Consider the following 21,515-nt stretch of genomic DNA (forward strand, 5'->3'; position numbering starts at 1 on the left):
GATTTCCATTCACTGGAACTAAGGGGCCTAGCCCGAACCATGAAAAACAGCCCCAGACCATTATTCCTCCTCCACCAAACTTTACAGTTGGCACTATGCATTGGGGCAGGTAACGTTCTCCTGGCATCCGCCAAACCCAGATTCGTCTGTCGGACTGCCAGCGGGTGAAGCGTGATTCATCACTCCGGAGAACGCGTTCCAGAGTCCAATGGCGGCGAACTTTACACCACTCCAGCCGACGCTTGGCATTGCGCATGGTGATCTTAGGCTTGTGTGCTGCTGCTCGGCCATGGGACCCCATTTCATGAAGCTCCCGACAAACCGTTATTGTGCTGACGTTGCTTCCAGAGGAAGTTTGGAACTCTGTAGTGAGTGTTGCAACCTAGGACAGACGATTTGTACGCGCTACGCGCTTCAGCACTCGACGGTCCCGCTTCTGTGCGCTTGTGTGGCCTACCATTTCGCGGCTGAGCTGTTGTTGCTCCTAGACGTTTCCACATCACAATACCAGCACTTAGTTGACAGGGGCAGCTCTAGCAGGACAGAAATTGGACGAACTGACTTGTGCCATGTTGAAAGTTACTGAGCTCTTCAGTAAGGCCATTCTACTGCCAATCTTTGTTTATGGAGATTGCATGGCTGTGTGCTCGATTTTATATACATGTCAGCAACTAAAATAGCCAAATCCACTAATTTGAAGGGGTGTCCACATACTTTTGTGTATATATACAGTGCATTCGGAAAGTATTCAGACCCCTTCCCTTTTTCCAAATGTAGTTACGTTACAGCCTTATTCTAAAATTGAATAAATATGTTTTCCTCATCAATCTATAAGACAATACCCCATAATGACTAAGCAAAAATAGGTTTTTAGAAATTTTTGCAAATTTGTTAAAAATACTAAACAGAAATACCTTATTTACATGAGTATTCAGACCCTTTGCTATGAGACCCGAAATTGAGCTCAAGTGCATCCTGTTTCCATTGATCATCCTTGATGATTCTACTACTTGATTGGAGTCCACCTGTGGTAAATTCAATTGATTGGACATTATTTGGAAAGGCACACACCTGTCTATGTAAGGTCCCGCAGTTGAGCGTAAACCAAGCCATGAGGTCGAAGGAATTGTCCGTAGAGCTCCCAAACAGAATTGTATCGAGGCACAGATCTGGCGAAGGGTACCAAAAAATGTCTGAAGCATTGAAGGTCCCCAAGAACACAGTGGCCTCTATCATTCTTAAATGGAAGAAGTTTGGAACCACCAAGACTCTTCCTAGAGCTGGCCGCCTGGCCAAACTGAGCAATCGGGGGAGAAGGACCTTGATCAGGGAGGTGACCAAGAACCAGACTGTCACTCTGACAGAGCTCCAATCAGGCCTTTATGGTAGAGTGGCAAGTCGGTAGCCACTCTTAAGTAAAAGGCACATGACAGCCCGCTTGGAGTTTGCCAAAAGGCACCTAAAGGACTCTCAAACCATGAGAAACAAGATTATCTGGTCTGATGAAACCAAGATTGAACTCTTTGGCCTTGAGGGAAAGATGAACGGAGCAAAGTACAGAGAGACCCTTGATGAAAAACATCTCCAGAGCTCTCAGGACCTCAGACTGGGGCGAAGGTTCACCTTCCAACAGGACAACAACCCTAAGCACACAGCCAAGACAACGCAGGAGGCTTGGCCCAGCCAGAGCCCAGACTTGAACCCGATCGAATGTCTCTGGAAAGACCTGAAAATAGCTGTGCAGCGACACTCCCCATCCAACCTGACAGAGCTTGAGAGGATCTGCAAAGAAGAATGGGAGAAACTCCCCAAATACAGGTGTGCCAAGCTTGTAGCGACTCGAGGCTGTAATCGCTGCCAAAGGTTCTTCAACAAGGTACTGAGTAAAGCGTCTGAATACTAATGTAAATGTACTATTTCAGTTGTTTTTTAATACATTTGCCAGTTGTTTTTTAATACATTTGCAAACATTTCCAATAACTTGTTTTTGCTTTGTCATTATGGGGTATTGTGTGTAGATTTTTTTTTTTGGGGGGGACCATTTACCGGACACTCCAAACCACAAAAAAACAGGAATATAAACCAAAATACAAAAGAAATCAGGACATAGTGGCAAGTAACAGGAAGACACACTTATTTTTAGATTAAAGATCATCTGTGCAAAATCATAGGAGGAGATCCGGCCACAGCTTTGTGGCTTACTGTATTATAAAACAGATTGTTTCTTCTCTGCTGTAACTGTGCCGTCAACCAGACCTGGATTGAAATACTATTTGAAGTATTTGAAAGTATTTTCAAATAATTTCCTATAAATAGCCTGGTAAATACTTTATTTCAAATACCCCTAGGTCCAAACAGACCTGGGAGTATTTCAATGTTTGCCTGTGTATTGGAGTATTTTCAAATACATGCCAATACTTTCCAATGGAAGAAGACCGGTTTGTGTTATCAATGAAGTGAGGCCCATTGTTAGGCTTGGGCGGTATACCCCATATACCGGGGTATTTGGAAATAGCCACGGGATGTTTTTTCAATACCGTCTATACCGTTGAAACTATTTATTTTAAGATTTTCAATAAATGTTTATTTGTAGCTACTTTTTAAGTAAATACCTGCAGTCAACGTTAGGAGATGAAGCAGATCACGTTCTTCATTCCACCTGTCACATTTCACATTATGAAGCTTACCGTAGTTCCCCAGAATAGTTGAGCCCGTCACGTGTTTGAGTCCAGCTGTGACAAAGTCTTGTTTTATGTTGAAAGCAACAGTGTTTTTTTGCTTCAATAGAGTAATCAGGAACGTGCAACTATAGTTTTCCTTCACAGTAAATACATTAGTGCAACACATTCGGCAGAAAATAGCTTAATTTTCATCAGATGACAACAGAAGTGCAATGCTGACAGCCACACAAGTAAATTAGCTTACAATGAAAAAGCAAGGTATTTTTTGCAAAATCGTGCCATCAAATTCCTGTTTGTCATAGGAAATGTAGCTGGCTACATTCTTTCTAATGTTTTGCTTGAAGTTAATCTAGCATTTTACTGGAGAAAAGTATGCTGGCTACACCGAGAAAAGTAGCTACACATCAGTCAGAGCACTGTCTGCTGATGGAATGCCCGTTCGTGAATTGTCATCTGAGTGGAGAAGTGCAACTGATGGCGAACAGAAATTACAGTAAGAAGCATTTTAGATCTGCGTTTACAAAACGCAGCAAGATACTATTCATGCATTTTCTTTTTTTCCTGCGTGAAAAACGCAGAATTCTGTGTTTACGCGAACCCTAACTTGCTAGTTATCTAAGTAAGTGGCTGAATCAATAAGGTGACGGGGCATCATATTGTGTTTAGCTTTCTGCCATGTTTGATAAGTCAAAGCCCTCTTGATTTCCTATCATTTTTTTCTCCTCTCAGTTCTCGGCCCATTTGCTACTCCCCCATCTTCTCTGAGCAGAGCAGACAGGCCCGTTGCCCTAGCGACTACACAGACACAGCATGTACACATGCTACTCCAGAGCCAGTAATGCCTCTCAAATGTGTTGATTTGCACAGTGTCTCTCGCTCACATTCGCTTGTAAATGTCTAAACTAAACAAAAATTTCATTCGGTAGCTCCTACGTATACTGTATATGTATAACTTCATGAGCAATTCTATGTTTTTTCTTCGTTTGTGCCCGTTAACATATTTAGCTACCAGCCTCCATTGACATTCGTTATTACTTGTCCTGATTTTGTTAGCATTCTGGTAATAGACGCCCAATGAGCTTTTTGTGGGGGGTTTTGGCGCCCCCTTGTGTACTAAGCCGGTAATACCATAATGAGAGAAGGACGGTATGACGATATGAAAATCTGGATACCTCCCAACCCTACCCATTGTTAACCTTAGCAATGACACGGAGGGTAAAGAAAGCTTCTGAATGTTGGAAAACTCATTCAATTGCATGTGTTTTGCTTGAAATAAAGATGCAACATTTTTGTTTCAAACATATTAATGCAATCCTAAAATGCTGAATAATAGATCCTTTGCTACAGCTCTTCTAACTTTGACTTGAATAATGTCTCTCTTTCTGTACTAGAAACATCTAATACAAAGATGGCTCCGTACTGGATGGCCACTGTTTTGCAAGCGCCGACCCAACTTTGCTATTTTGTCGTTTATTTTTACTTTGTTTTCAGGAAATGTAACCGCTATCATTTATTACAACCGACAATAACTTTTGAACATCAGATCGGCAGTTACTTACCTCAATTCCGGCTTCAACTTCGACTCATCTGCCCTGGGCTCTTTCTGTAATTCCGACCCAATTTTCAGGCAACGCAAGAGGAAACGCAGGCGTTAGAGGCAAGAGAGGGGGGATCCTGGCGAGATTAAGAGTAAGGGAAAACCGTCTACCTCTTCCATCCATTCTACTGGTCACTTGATAATAAGATGGATGACCTCCGATCGCAGATTTGCTACCAACGGGACTCTCGAAACTGCAATATTCTCTGCTTTTCTGAGACATGGCTCTCGAACAAGATACCCCCCCATGGCTCTCCAATATGATGGAGTCTCCATGCACTGTCCGGATAGGAAAGTGATGTCGGCAAAATTGAGAGGGGGATGGGTTTGCTTCTTCATCAACAACAACTGGTGTGCTGACTCGAGCGCGGTGGAAGTGTCGAACCATTGTTGACCCGTCTTGGAATACCTGAAAGGTCAAATGCCGACCCTTCTACCTCCCCGAGGGAGTTTTCAGCTGTTATCATGACTCTTGTATACATTCCACCTAGGACAAAGAAAAATAACAAGCTGGCACTTAACAAACTGTACGAGGCTATAAACAAGCAGGAAGACTTACATCCGGAGGCTGCTTTTCTGGTTGCCTGCGATTTTAATTAAGTTTCATTAAGACACGTGATCCCTAACTTCCATCAACACTTCTCCTTTGCCAGTAGGGGCGAAAAAGTGGAGACCACTGTTATTCCACCCATAAGCAAGCATACAAGGCCCTCCCTCGTCCGCCATTCGGCATATCAGATAATGACTTCATACTCCTACTTCCTGTTTACAAGCAGAAATGACCACCCCATCTGTAATCATGAAATGCTTTGAGAGGCTGGTTATGGCACCCCATCAACTCCATCATCCCAGACACCTTCAACTCACTCCAATTTGCATACCACCCCAACAGATCCATGGACGACGCAATCTCAATTGCACTCCACACTGCCCTCACCCACCTAGATAAGAGGAATACCTATGTGAGAATGCTGTTCATTGAACACAGCTCAACGTTCAACATTATTTTATCCTTCATGCTCGTCACCAAGCTTAGGACTGTCGGACTGAAAACCTCCCTCTCCAACTGGATCCAGGACTTCGTGACGGGCCAACCCCAGGTGGTGAGGGTACCCAAAAGGGGCGTATGTTTAGTTCCCTCCTGTACTCCCTGTTCACCCACAACTGCGTGGCCACGCACGACTCCAACACAACGGTGGTAGGCCTGATCACCGGTGACGATGAGGCAGCCTACAGGGAGGAGGTCAGTGACCTGTCAATGTGGTGTCGGAACAACAACCTTTCCCTCAACATCAGTAAGGCGGAGCTGATCGTGGACTACAGGAAATTGGGGGCGAGCATGCCCCCATCCACATCGTCAGTGCTGCAATGGAGCGGGTCGAGAGCTTCAAGTGCCTCAGCGTCCAAATCACCAAGGACTTAAAATGGTCCACAAGCGCACAGTCGTGAAGAAGGCACGACAGCGCCTCTTCCCCCTCAGTAGGTTGAAAAGGTTTGGCATGGCCCCTCAAATCCTCAAATTTCTACAGCTGTACCATTTTGAGAGCATCTTATTTTTTATTTTTTTAACATATTATTATTATTTTTATTTTATAAAAAATATTTTTTTGGGGGGTAGATCAGCTTTAATATTGCTGATTGTAACTTCCATCAATGTAATGGTCTGCATCACTTCCAATCCCCCATATGTTTTTTTTCTCACAAATATATATATATATCAATACACACACACATAGTTGAAGTCGGAAGTTTAAATGTGTTTGGCTAAGGTGTATGTAAACTCAGTTTTTCACAAATGCTGACATTTAATGCTAGTAAAAATTACCTGTCTTAGGTCATTTAGGATCACAAATTTATTTTCAGAATGTGAAATGTCAGAATAATAGAATGATTTATTTCAGCTTTTATTTCTTTCATCACATTCCCAGTGAGTCAGAAGTTTACATACACTCAATTAGTATTTGGTAGCATTGCCTTTAAATAGTTTAACTTGGGTCAAACGTTTCGGGTAGCCTTCCACAAGCTTCCCACAATACGTTGGGTGAATTTTGGCCCATTCCTCCTGACAGAGCTGGTGTAAGTGAATCATGTTTGTAGGCCGTGCTCGCACACGCTTTTTCAGTTCTGCCCACAAATGTTCTATAGGATTGAGGTCAGGGCTTTGTGATGGCCACTCCAATACCTTGACTTTGTTGTCCTTAAGCCATTTTGCCACAACTTTGGAAGAGTGCTTGGGGTCATTGACCATTTGGATGACCCATTTGCGACCAAGCTTTAACTTCCTGACTGATGTCTTGAGATGTTGCTTCAATATATCCACATAATTTTCCTTCCTCATGATGCCATCTATTTTGTGAAGTGCACCATTCCCTCCTGCAGCAAAGCACCCCCACAGCATGATGCTGCCACCCCTGTGCTTCACGGTTGGGATGGTGTTCTTCGGCTTGCAAGCCCCCCTTTTTCCTCCAAACATAACGATGGTCATTATGGCCAAACAGTTCTATTTTTGTTTCATCAGACCAGAGGACATTTCTCCAAAAAGTACGATCTTTGTCCCCATGTGCAGTCGCAAACCGTAGTCTGGCTTTTTTATGGCGGTTTTGGAGCAGTGGCTTCTTCCTTGCTGAGCGGCCTTTCCGGTTATGTCGATATAGGACTTGTTTCCTCCAGCATCTTCACAAGGTCCTTTGCTGTTGTTCTGGGATTTAGTTGCACTTTTCGCACCAAAGTATGTTCATCTCTAGGAGACAGAACGTGTCTCTTTCCTGAGCGGTATGACTGCTGCATCGTGGTCCCATGGTGTTTATACTTGCATACTGTTGTTTGTACAGATGAGCGTGGTACCTTCAGGCGTTTGGAAATTGCTCCCAAGGATGAACCAGACTTGTGGAGGTCTGCAAATTTTTTTTTGATTTCTTTTGATTTTCCCATGATGTCAAGGAAAGAGGCACAGAGTTTGAAGGTAGGCCTTGAAATACATCCACAGGTGCACCTCCAATTGACTCAAATGATGTCAATTAGCCTATCAGAAGCTTCTAAAGCCATGACATCCTTTTCTGTAATTTTCCAAGCTGTTTAAAGGCACAGTCAACTTAGTGTATATAAACTTCTGACCCACTGGAATTGTGATACAGTGAAAGTGAAATAATCTGTCTGTAAACAATTGTTGGAAAAATGACTTGTTTCATGCACAAAGTAGATGTCCTAACCGACTTGCCAAAACTATAGTTTGTTAACAAGAAATGTGTGGAGTGGTTGAAAAACTAGTTTTAATGTCTCCAACCTAAGTGTATGTAAACTTCGGACTTCAACTGTACTTCCATAGCTGTCATCCACCTGCTGCTGTGGTGAATATGATGCTATGGGATATGATGCTTGTCGTAACTAAAAGACAAATGAATAAAGGGGCTTGTTTCTCCACTGAATTTCCATCAGTATTTAGCAGGACATAATACATCCTCCAATGGATTATTTCATGAATAATGCTTCACTTCTATTCGGAATCTTGGCCGCTTGAAGTGGCGTCTGTGCTATAGGGGAGACAACTAAGAAGAAAAATATGTAAGTACATGAAAGCTGAATATAGTTCAGAAATTGAATTTCGCATATAATCAAGCGTTTACTAAATCCATTTTACATACAAGCTCAAAAGTCCGCTGGCACCGCAATGTTTTCTCAGCTCGATAGAGGTTCCTGATACAGCTCATCATCTGTCGTTTCAACACTGGAACCTGCTTGGAATGGTTTACAATTCATCTGTGCCGTCTCTCAATTGTCAAGACCAGTGAATAATAACATAGAGGCATGAATTATCCCACAAAACACTGACTTTCACGTCAGGCAAGTTCATTACACTAACTGTTAAAATGAGGTGTTGTCTGTCTGGTGGTGTACACTTGATGGTTAAATCGTTTATTTTGTTATATTTTCTGAGGCTGAGTGGTGGCCAATAACAGATGTCATCTTTGATCCATACTTGTGGAACTACAGCATTTGGCTCGTTCTTTTCATCAAGGAACTGAATCACGGCAAACATCATGATCTAAGGACAGGAGAGAAAGAGGGAGAAGGAAGCATAAAGAGCACTTGCAATTAAAAAATAATAATTTACACTAAATTCACACAATACCCAGTGAAACCCTAAGATATTTACCTTGTGAGAGGCGAACAGAAACAAACAAGGCTATGCCATGTCTACAAGTGGCTCAATTGAGAGAACAAGCTAATTATTAATTGGGTGCTATTCATAAAGACATAGGCTAAAGAAAACTAAGAGATTAATTTAGAAGCACCCTCTTGAATTTACCCATATTTCACTACATTCTAGAGCAGTGAGTAAACGCCCTATAACATAACTTGACCAGCACCAACATAATTTCGCAACAGTTAAGTTAATGTTGTTAGCTAGCATCTAATGTTAGCAAGCTAGCTAGCTAAGTAACTCAGCTAGCAAGGACACAAGCAGATAGTAAGCTAGCCAACTTAACAACACAAGCTGCTAGCTAGCAAGCTAACATACCGCCACACTAACGTTAGAAAACCATCTAACGTTAGCAAACTAGCTAGCGAACAGTAAGTAACTCGGCTAGCAAGGTCAAAAGAGCACCGACATAATTGAGCAAACTTAGTAAATTTAGTAAACATGCCAATGTTACCTAAGCTAACGAGGCTAGATAGACAATAGTTAATGTAATTGTCCTAAACATAATGCAGTGAAAAATGCCAGCTGGCTAAGTTAGCATGTGCTTGAGTTTACTTTGCTAGCTTAACGTGTTAACGTTACTGTTTCAGCAAACATTAAAGACAAACAATCGTAAGTTATCAAAGTTTGCATTAGCTATGACAATAGTCTGATAACATATAACACAAGAAGAAAGGCTGTAACGTTACTTACTTGAGCAAACAAGCGTAGTCGCAGTGAAAAACTATCTGTAGTAGAGAAGGGTTTTTCCAATAAAGAAGATAAAGTGGACGCAACAAGCCCACTAACCAATCCCAGTAGACCTTTTCCTTTCTGCGCGGTAACATGGGTGGGGGTTTTGCTCAAGGACCAATGGAATTGCCCAAATTGACTTCAGTTACAAAACGAATATAACAAGTTATAAAAATATATTTGTGAAAAAGATACTCCATTGCAAGGGGAAAATATCAAATGCAACCGACTTTGAATTCCAATCTGCATGAACAGATGAGTAAACTAAAAAGAAGAAAAAATGTCAAATGCATCTCCAACAAGTTTTACATCGACAACATGAATCACTCTCAAAATCCAGGCCAGCGAATCGGTGCTCCATCTATCTTTTGACTAAAAGTGTACCACTAGTGTATATTCGGTATTTCAAAACATTTGGTGGTGATAAATACAAACAATTAAATTGTTATTTAGTTCCTAAAGCCTACAGTCACCATTTTTTTTTTATAGCTACTACATCGTTCGGGGGAGGAATGCTTGCTAACTTCCTGTATATGATATTTGCCTTTCCAGCTTCTTCTGTGAGGGTTTAAGAGGTGCCACCACCTACTGTACGTAGTGTGCGCTTCTCTTTTGGCAAGGTTGTAGGAGAGTTTAAATCATAGACTGTAGTAGCCTATGTACACTACCGTTGAAAAGTTTGGGGTCATTTTGAAATGTCCTTGTTTTCGAAAGAAAAGCACATTTTTTGTCCATTAAAATAACATCAAATTGATTAGAAATACAGAGTAGACATTGTACATGTTGTAAATGGCTATTGTAGCTGGAAATGGCCGATTTTTTATGGAATATCTACATAGGCGTACAGAGGCCTATTATCAACAACCATCAGTCCTGTGTTCCAATGGCATGTTGTGTTTGCTAATCCAAGTTTATCATTTTAAAAGCTAATTGATCATTAGAAAACCCTTTTGCAATTATGTTAGCACAGCTGAAAACTGTTGTGCTGATTAAAGAAGCAATACAACTGGCCTTCTTGAGACTAGTTGAGTATCTGGAGCATCAGCAATTGTGGGTTCGATTACAGGCTCAAAATGGTCAGAAACAAATAACTTTCTTCTGAAACTCGTCAGTCTATTCTTGTTCTGAGAAATGAAGGCTATTCCATGCGAGAAATTGCCAAGAAACAGAAGATCTCGTACAACGCTGTGTGCTTCTCCCTTCACAGAACAGCACAAACTGGCTCTAACCAGAATAGAAAGAGGAGTGGGAGGCCCCGGTGCACAACTGAGCAAGAGGACAAATACATTAGTGTCTAGTTTGAGAAACAGACGCCTCACAGGTCCTCAACTGTCAGCTTCATTAAATAGTACCCGCAAAACAACAGTCTCAACGTCAACAGTGAAGAGGCGACTCCGGGATGCTGACCTTCTAGGCAGAGTTGCAAAGAAAAAGCCGTATCTCAGACTGGCCAATAAAAATGAAGATTAAGATGGGCAAAAGAACACAGACACTGGACAGAGGAAGATTGGAAAAAAAGTGTTATGGACAGACAAATCGAAGTTTGAGGTGTTCGGAATCACAAAGAATAACATTTGTGAGACACAGACCAAATGAAACAATGCTGGAGGAGTGCTTGATGCCATCTGTCAAGCATGGTGGAGGCAATGTGATGGTCTGGGGGTGTTTTGGTGGTGGTAAATTGAGAGATTTGTACAGGGTAAAAGGGATCTTGAAGAAGAAAGGCTATCACTCCATTTTGCAACGCCATGCCATACCCTATGGACGGCGCTTGATTGGAGCCAATTTCCTCCTACAACAGGACAATGACCCAAAGCACAGCTCCAAACTATGCAATAACTATTTAGGGAAGAAGCAGTCAGCTGGTATTCTGTCTATAATGGAGTGGCCAGCACAGTCACCGGATCTCATCCCTATTGAGCTGTTGTGGGAGCAGCTTGACCGTATGGTATGTAAGCCAATCAATCGTATGGCATCAAGCCAATCAAATTTGTGGGAGGTGCTTCAGGAACATGGGGTGAAATCTCTTCAGATTACCTCAACAAATTGACAACTAGAATGCCAAAGGTGTGCAAGGCTGTAATTGCTGCAAATGGAGGATTCTTTGACGAAAGCAAAGTTTGAAGGACACAATTATTATTTCAATTAAAAATCATTATTTTCTAACCTTGTCAATGACTACATTTCCTATTCATTTTGCTATATTTCCTATTCAAATTCATTTCATGTATTTTTTCATGGAAAACAAGGACATTTCTAAGTGACCCCAAACTTTTGAACGGTAGTGTATATCTAATGCAAATAACTTTACTTGCCGAAGGAGGGTAAAAAGGGGGTAGTTCGAGTTTACCCTCCACTATCTGTGCTCAGTGTTCAAAAGGCTGACATCCCCCCAATTAAATGGCTATGAGTTCCTAAAGTTTAGCAGTGCAGGCTATTCATTGAAATTACATTTCAAGTTGCAACATTGGCTGTGGCTTCGATTTGAACAAAGTTTGAAGCAATAAACAGTCCATGGAATAAAATGTACGTTAGAATGTAGGCTATGTATTTATTAATGGCCTCAATAAAGGGTAGGAAGGGAATGGCCGGCAGGGATGTAGCTCAGTTGGTAGAGCGTGGCGTTTGCAATGTATGCACTAACTGTATAAGAGCGTCTGCTAAATGACTAAAATGTAAAATGTAAATACAATAGACTAGAATTGGCTTCATGACCACAGACAATTTCACCCTTAATGACAGTGATCCACACTTTGTGTGAAGCGGTTTAGGGAGTGGCATCTCTTTAACAAAGTAACTGGAACAGTTGCTAGGAACAGTTGGTATTGCCTCCAAAATATAGCCTAGTATGTAAAATGAATGATAAACTGTAAATTATTAGTTGTACCACTTTTGTCATCCTTGATTATTTTGTATGCATTGTGTGTGGTTGTTTTGTTTTAAAATGGGCAAATAAATACAATTTTAATCACAAAACCTTGACTCATGGCTAGATGGCTTGCCGAGGGCGTATAGCGGTCTTCTGTATGGGGGCTACCCGCCAGAGATGCAAATCACGTCTTGAGCGACACTCAATCAGAAATCACTGATTAAAACCCCACATAAACATGTTTATGTATGCTGTGTTTGTGTCGGCCACACTTGATACACTCAACTTTTACCATAGCTGTAGGTAGACACGTCTCTTTTCTTTAGTAGAGTGTTCAAGCAGAGGAGTTGTTGCCTTCGACTCGGAAAACAGTAATGAACACGTATCACATCACCCTTTCGACGGGCATGTGGGGGGAGGGTTTTTGAAATGTAACATCCAATCAAAATGTAGCCGCTGGAATCATTTTCAGCTAATACAAAATACTCCAGACCTCCAAAGGAGGCGTGACAATAACGTGAGGTGTGGCTATGCGAGACTATGACTAGGCATACACACATTTCAAACCAAAGACCAATTCCATTTCTACAGGTAAGTTTCACTGTAACTTCTATTGCCAATTTAGTGATCATTCCAGGCGTTCATGTTGATAAGATGGAAGAGCATCAACCGCTTGATGGATTTCATAAGTTTTCATTTGGTTTGACAGCAATAACTAGGTCCTGACGTTTGATTGGCCGAGTATTCAATTCCGATGTATTAAAGTGGGGATTTGACTAGTTTGCAATGGAAAGCAAGGCTGTGAAACAAAGCACTTCAAACGAAGCAGTTTAATACCCGTTCTGCCCAACTCTCTTTTATGATTCTGATTATAGAGATGGCCTAGCTAGAGAGACACAACAAGTCCACTTTCTCTTTCAGTCAATGTCAATCGTTTGAAATGTCAAGGTTAACTCAGTGTCTTTCTGAGGTAGTGGTAGAGAAGACTCAAGGCTGTAATCACTTCCAAAGGTGCTTCAACAAATACTGAGTAAAGGGTCTGAATACTTAGGTAAATGTTATATTTCCTGGGAGATTTTGTGTGCAGAAATGTCTGAAAATCTGTTTTCGCTTTGTCATTATGGGGTATTGTGTGTAGATTGATGAGGGAAAAAACTATTTAATCAATTTTTGAATAAGGCTGTAACGTAACAAAATGTGGAAAAAGTCAAGGAGTCTGAATACTTTCCGAATGTACTGTATATATACACTGTGTACAAAACATTATGAACACCTACTCCTTCCATGACAGACTATCCAGGTGAAAGCTATGATTCCTTATTGATGTCACTTGTTAAATCCACTTCAATCAGTGTAGATGAAGGGGAGGAGACAGGTTAAAGAAGGATTTTCAAGCCTTGAGACAATTGAGACAAGGATTGTGTATGTGTGCCATTCAGAGGATGAATGGGCAAGACAAAATATGTAAGTGCCTTTGAACGGGGTATGGTAGTAGCTGCCAGGCGCACCGGTTTGTGTCAAGAATGGTAACGCTGATGGGTTTTTCACACCCAACAATTTTCTGTGTGTATCAAATCAAATCAAATGTTATCTGCCACATGTGCCGAATACAACAGGTGTAGACCTTACAGTGAAATGCTTACTTACCTTAACCAACAATGCAGTTTTAAGAAAAAATAAGTGTTAAGTAAAAAATGTAAATAACAAATAATTAAAGAGCAGCAGTAAAATAAAATAACAGTTGGGAGGCTATTTACATGGGGTACTGGTACAGAGTCAATGTGCGGGGGCACAGGTTAGTTGAGGTAATTTAGGTATTATGTACATGTGGGTAGAGTTAAAGTGGCTATGCATAGATAATAAACAGAGAGTAGCAGCAGCGTAAAAGAGGGGGTGGGGTGGGGTGGGGGGACAATGCAAATTGTTCGGTAGCCATGATTAGCTGTTCAGGAGTCTTATGGCTTGGGTGTAAACGCTGTTAAGAAGCCTTTTCAACCTAGACTTGGCGCTCCGGTACCGCTTGCTGTGCGGTAGCAGAGAGAACAGTCTATGACTAGGGTGTCTGGAGTCTTTGAAAATTTTTAGGGCCTTCCTCTGACACCGCCTGGTATAGAGGTCCTGGATGGCAGGAAGTTTGGCCCCAGTGATGTACTGGGCCGTACGCACTACTCTCTGTAATGCCTTGCAGTCGGAGGCAGAGCAGTTGCCATACCAGGCAGTGATGCATACAGTCAGGATTATCTCGAAGGTGCAGCTGTAGAACCCTTTGAGGATCTGAGGATCCATGCCAAATCTTTTCAGTCCCCAGAGGGGGAATAGGCTTGTCGTGCACTCTTCACGACTGTCTTGGTGTGTTTGGACCATGATAGTTTGTTGGTGATGTGGACACCAAGGAACTTGAAGCTCTCAACCTGTTCCACTACAGCCCTGTCCATGAGAATGGGGGCGTGCTCAATCCTCTTTTATTTCCCTGTAGTCCACAATCATTGTCTTGATCATGTTGAGGGAGAGGTTGTGGTCCTCTGTAGCTCAATTGGTAGAGCATGACGCTTGTTATGCCAGGGTAGTGGGTTCGATCCCCGGGATCACCCATACGTAAAAATGTATGCACACATGATTGTAAGTCGCTTTGGATAAAAGCGTCTGCTAAATAGCATATTATATTATATAATATTATATCCTTGCACCACACAGCCAGGTCTCTGGCCTCCTCACTACAGGCTGTCTCATCATTGTCGGTGATCAGGCCTACCACTGTTGTGTCGTCAGCAAACTTAATGATGGTGTTGGAGTCGTGCCTGGCCATGCAGTCATGGGTGAACAGGGAGTACAGGAGGGGACTGGGCACGCACCACTGAGGGGCCCCCGTGTTGAGGATCAACGTGGCAGATGTGTTGTTACCTACCCTTACCACCTGGGGGCGGCCCGTCAGGAAGTCCAGGATCCAGTTGAAGAGGGAGGTGTTTAGTCCAAGGGTCCTTAGCTTAGTGATGAGCTTTGATGGCACTATGGTGTTGAACGCTGAGCTGTAGTAAATGAATAGCATTGTCAAGAATGGTCCACCACCCAAAGGACATCCAGCCAACTTGGCACAACTGTGGGAAGCATTGGAGTCAACATGGGCCAGCATCCCTGTGAAACGCTTTCAAGACCTTGTAGAGCCCATGCCCTGACGAATTGAGGCATTTCTGAGGGCAAAAGGGGGGGTGCAACTCAATATTAGGAAGGTGTTCTTAATGGCTGGGCCTGATTAGTTGGGTATTGTGTGTAGATTGATGAGGACAATTTTTAGTTTAGAATAGGCTGTAATGTAACAAAATGTGGAAAAAGTCAAGGGGTCTGAATACTTTCCGAATGCACTTTATATATACAGTACCAGTCAAAAGTTTGGACACACCTACTCATTCAAGGGTTTTTCAAAGCTGTCATCAAGGCAAAGGGTGGCTACTGTTTAACACTTTCTTGGTTACTACATGATTCCAAATGTGTTATTACATAGTTTTGATGTCTTCACTATTATTCTACAATGTAGAAAATAGTAAAAATAAAGAAAAACCCTTGAATGAGTAGGTGTGTCCAAACTTTTGACTGGTACTGTATATTTGTATAAACTGAAATCACTGCGCTTGATACCCGCCAGCTGGTGTAGTAAGTAGCCAATGCTCGAGCCAGAATGTCTCATAGGGCAGGAGCCTGTATCCTGTTTCTGTAGTGTGAGGTATATAATAATAATATGCCATTCAGCAGACGCTTTTATCCAAAGCGACTTACAGTCATGTGTGCATACATTTCTACGTATGGGTGGTCCCGGGGATCGAACCCACTACCTTGGCGTTACAAGCGCCATGCTCTACCAATTGAGCTACAGAGGACAACAAGTACAAGTATACCCCCTGGACAGGACGCTAGGGCCTTACCCCCAATCTATCTGCTTAATGCTGAGTACCAAGCGTGCCAGTCATTGGTATGACTCGGCCAGGGATTAAACTCACAACCTTTCAATCTTAGGCGGACCCTTTAACCACAAGGCCACTGAGTTGGTGTAGAAACTGGTAACTAGGAAAAGCAACATCCCCCCTCTTCATCCTCCTCTTTTCTGATGGGTTTGAAGAAATGTATTATGCAGAGGCTGCAATATCAAAGAATGCCTGATCAAGCATTACATGATATGTATCATATTTCATCTGTCTCTTGAAGTTACATTTTTCCATCCCTTGAATGATGTCATGCACGGAATAGCTTCCGCTTGGACTTAATCGCAACACCAATTGAAAATGGACTGAGATGAATGTGCCCGGTTTATAACGGGGATATAATCTCATTTTACCGTGAGTGGCATTAAGCACATGCAACATTGAGGAAATCCCAGTCATAATCATTTTCTGTTATCTGTGTCGATGAGGTTATGAAACCCATACAGATGCTTCACCTCTAAAGTCCTCTGTATATCAAATACATATACATATTTTATTGAGTTCTAATCTGTTGGGCCATGTTCAACGTGGACTTGTGTAATAAACAAAGGTAGCTTTCAAAACTTCTACAACCACTGGTGCCCATTGTAGCGTATAGACAGTACTATGCGTTTCTGTTGACACAGATATGGGGTAAAGGCATAAATGTTGGATGAGTCGTGTATTTCATCTCTCAATTCCATCTGAGTCACACTTCCCATATTTACACCGAGCAGCTTGTTATAGTATGCAGTTCTATATTCATACCTCTGTTTGAGTACAGATTTACAGCTGGTGAATGGTGCCTTTAAGCTTCTATTTGTTTGTTTGTTTTTCGTGAGACCAGCAGCACGTCAACTCATAAAAGCATAAGAGCACATTTAAAAACCAATTTTTGTAGCCAGTACTCCCACATTCTTCCACTTATCTCGTCAAACTGTTACTTTGTGTCTGAGTTTCTCAGCTTTTCAGCTATTAGTGTTTAGCGTGTTTAACCCCTGTGGGAGGTACAGATGTGCAGATCAACCTGGAGGCTACCGATGCAGCTGTTTCTGTAAATATTACAATCAAAACAATCACTTCCTGTAACTAGCTCAATTCTAAATTCATCAGAATACTAATTGTTTAGGCCTCAATCTGCTTTTACAGTAACCTCATTGGCTCAAGCCCCTTGCGAATAGCAGTAGTGGTAGGATATATGGCCTACGTAAGAATGGGAGAACCACATGCCTGAGATTAATATTTAACGATTTGTCACGGATTCTGCTGAGGCTGCTCCTCCTCCTTGCTCGGGCAGGCTTCGGCGTTCGTCGTCCCTGGAGTACTAGCTGCTGCCGATCGATGTTTCGGTGTTTGTCTTGTTTAGTCTTGAGTGTTTACACCTGTTCGCTATTATGTTTGATTGTAGTCCCTATATTTACCCCTGTCTCTCGTTTGGTAAATTGTGTGTTATTGTTTTGTTTCCCGTAAGGTCGGCATTGCTGTTTCGTATGCGTGTATTTGTTTCCTCCCTGTTAGGAGGTTTTGTTTTGTATGTTATTTTACTGGTTAGTAAAGTACGTCTGCCAGTAGCTCTATGTCCTGCGCTTGACTTCGCTCACCGCATACACGTCACCATTGACAGAATAACACACCACACATGGAGTCAGCAGGATCGGCGGTGCCAACGGGATCACTGGAGGAGCGCGTTATCCAACAAGCGGCCATGATCCAGGATCTTGGCACCGCCATGGAAGGGGTGATGGACACCTTGAGGCAATGGGAAAGAGGAGGTTTGCCCACACCTCCTCCAACGATACCACCACCATCAGCCATACCCATCGTTTCACCTCCGGAGTCCAGTGGGATTCGGCTCTCGCTCCCGAGGGCTTATGATGGCACCGCGGCCGGGTATCAGGGTTTCCTGCTCCAAGTGGAACTCTACCTGGCAACCATTCACCCGGCGCCCTCGGGATACGAGAGCGTTTCCGCCCTCATCTCCTGTCTGTCCGGCAAGGCACTGGAGTGGGCCAACGCCGAGTGGAGGGGAATAGACGCCGCTACAGTCAGCTATGCAGAGTTCTCCCGCCACTTCAGGGTGGTTTTCGATCATCCCCCAGATGGGAAAGCGGCGGGTGAGCGTCTGTTCCACCTCAGACAGGGGAAGAGGAGCGCGCAGGAGTTCGCACTGGACTTCCGGACTCTGGCTGCCAATGCGGGATGTAATGAGTGGGCCCTCATCGACCACTACAGGTGCAGCCTAAGGGAGGACGTTCGCCGAGAGTTGGCCTGCAGGGACGCCAACCGAAGTTTCGATCAGCTGGTGGACATGTCGATTCGCCTAGATACCCTGTTGGCTACCCGCGGACGTCCGGAGTTGGGGCCGTCCATTCCATCCCCCAGCACCTCCGAGCCGAGCCCTATGGAGCCCAGTGGTGCTGGTGCTAGAGAGAAGCGGAGAGAGACCAGGAGAGAGGCCGTCCCCTGCACCAACTGTGGCCGCAGAGGACACACTGCGGTTCGGTGCTGGGGAGGGTCTCCTAGGGATCGAGGCAGTAGGCCACGCACTGATGAGTAATTCCAGGTGAGTAAGCACCTAACTCACCCAGAGCTCTCTGTTGTACATATGTGTATTAAAGTTGTGTTTCCCGAGGTTTCTTCTCACTCCCAGCATAAGGCGCTGGTCGATTCTGGCGCAGCTGGGAATTTTATCGATCGCTGTTTCTCGTATAAGTTAGGGATTCCTCTTATACCAGTTGATGTGCCCTTCCCCATCCATGCCCTAGACAGCCGCCCTTTGGGGTCGGGATTGATTAGGGAGGTCACAGCGCCACTTAAGATGAAGACGCAGGGGGGTCATGAGGAGATTATACAGTTGTATTTGATTGACTCTCCTGCATTTTCCGTGGTGTTGGGGCTTCCCTGGTTAACATCACATGACCCTAACATTTCATGGCAACAGAGGGCTCTCAAGGGATGGTCTGATCAGTGTGTCGGGCGGTGTATAGGTGTTTCCGTAGGGGCAACGACGGTGGAAAGTCCGAACCAAATGCCTGCAATGCACATTCCTCCTGAGTTTGCAGATTTGGCACTCGCCTTCTGTTATAAGAAGGTGACTCAATTACCACCTCATAGACAGGGGGATTGTGCGATAGACCTCCAGGTAGGCGCTGCACTTCCTCGTAGTCATGTGTATCCTCTGTCTCAGGAGGAGACGGCAGCTATGGAGACATACGTCACCGAATCTCTGAGACAGGGATACATACGGCCGTCCACTTCCCCGGCGTCCTCGAGTTTCTTTTTTGTGAAGAAGAAGGATGGGGGTTTACGCCCCTGTATTGATTACCGTGGTCTCAATCAGATTACCATTAAATACAGCTATCCTCTCCCTCTGATTGCTAGTATGACAGAGTCATTTCACGGGGCGCGATTCTTCACAAAATTGGATCTCATGAGCGCTTACAACCTGGTGCGCATTAGGGAAGGAGATGAATGGAAGACAGCATTCAGTACCACCTCGGGTCACTATGAGTATCTCGTCATGCCATACGGTTTAATGAATGCTCCTTCAGTCTTCCAATCATTTGTGGACAAGATTTTCCGGGATTTGCATGGACAGGGGGTAGTGGTGTATATTGATGACATTCTAATATACTCCGCTACATGAGCCGAGCATGTGTCCCTGGTTCGTCGGGTGCTGGGTAGACTGTTGGAGCATGACCTGTATGTGAAGGCGGAGAAATGCCTGTTTTTCCAGGAGTCCATCTCCTTCCTGGGTCATCGGTTGTCCGCGTCAGGGGTGGAGATGGAGATTGACCGCGTTTCAGCCGTGCGTAATTGGCAGACTCCCACCACGGTTAAGGAGGTGCAGCGGTTTTTGGGTTTTGCCAATTACTACCGGAGATTATCCGGGGTTTTGGACAGGTAGCAGCTCCCATCACCTCCCTGCTAAAGGGGGGCCCGGTGTGTTTGCAGTGGTCGGCTGAGGCGGACAGGGCGTTTAGACATCTGAAGGACCTGTTCACCTCGGTTCCGGTGCTGGCACATCCGGACCCCTCTTTGGCGTTCCAAGTTGAGGTGGATGCGTCCGAGGCAGGGATCGGTGCTATACTGTCTCAGCGCTCGGGCACGCCTCCAAAACTCTGCCCCTTTGCTTTTTATTCCAAGAAGCTCAGTCCGGCGGAACGCAATTATGACGTGGGGGACAGGGAGCTGCTAGCGGTGGTTCAAGCCCTGAAGGTGTGTAGGCATTGGCTTGAGGGGGCTAAACACCCTTTCCTCATTCTGACTGACCATCGTAACCTGGAGTACATCCGGGCAGCGAGGAGAGTGAACCCTCGTCAGGCTAGGTGGGCCATGTTTCTTGCCCGGTTTGTATTTAAGCTCACATATATACCAGGGTCACAGAACGCTAAGGCAGATGCCCTGTCCTGGCGATATGACACAGAGGAGAGGTCCATTGAGCCCACTCCCATACTTCTGGAGTCTTGTCTAGTGGCACCGGTGGTGTGGGAGGTCGATGCGGAAATCGAGCGGGTGTTACGTACCGACCCTACTCCCCCAGAGTGTCCAGAGGGGCGGAGGTATGTGCCGCTCGAGATCCGTGATCGACTGATATATTGGACTCACACGTCACCCTCCTCTGGTCATCCGGGTATTGGTCGAATGGTGCACTGCCTTAGCGGGAAGTACTGGTGGCCCACCTTGGCTAAGGACGTGAGGGTTTACGTTTCTTCCTGCTCGGTGTGCGCTCAGTGTAAGGCGCCTAGACACCTGCCCAGAGGGAAGTTACAACCTCTACCCGTTCCACAACGGCCGTGGTCTCACCTATCGGTGGATTTTGTCACGGACCTTCCCCCATCCCAGGGGAATACCACGATCTTGGTAGTTGTGGATCGGTTTTCTAAGGCCTGCCGCCTCATTCCGATGCCAGGTCTCCCTACAGCCCTACAAACGGCCGACCCCCTGTTTACTCACGTCTTCCGGCACTACGGGGTGCCTGAGGATATAGTGTCTGATCGGGGTCCCCAGTTCACCTCTAGAGTCTGGAGGGCGATTATGGAACGTTTGGGGGTCTCGATTAGCCTTACCTCGGGTTTTCACCCTGAGAGTAATGGGCAGGTGGAGAGAGTAAACCAGGATGTGGGTAGGTTTCTGAGGTCCTATTGCCAGGACCGGCAGGAGGAGTGGTCGGGTTATATCCCCTGGGCAGAGATAGCCCAAAACTCATTTCGCCACTCCTCCACTAATCTTACGCCTTTTCAGTGTGTGTTGGGTTATCAGCCGGTCCTGGCACCCTGGCATCGAGGCTCCTGCAGTGGATGAGTGGTTTCGGCGCTCGGAGGAAACATGGAACGCTGCGCATGTCCATCTACAGCGGGCTATCAGAAGGCAAAAGGCGAGCGCCGATCACCACCGCAGTGAGGGTCCGGTTTATGCACCGGGAGATCGGGTCTGGCTCTCGACCCGAAACCTGCCCCTTCGCCTGCCCTGCCGGAAGCTG

This window comes from Coregonus clupeaformis, chromosome 34 (genome assembly GCF_020615455.1).
Source record: "Coregonus clupeaformis isolate EN_2021a chromosome 34, ASM2061545v1, whole genome shotgun sequence".
NCBI classification, from domain to species: domain Eukaryota; kingdom Metazoa; phylum Chordata; class Actinopteri; order Salmoniformes; family Salmonidae; genus Coregonus; species Coregonus clupeaformis.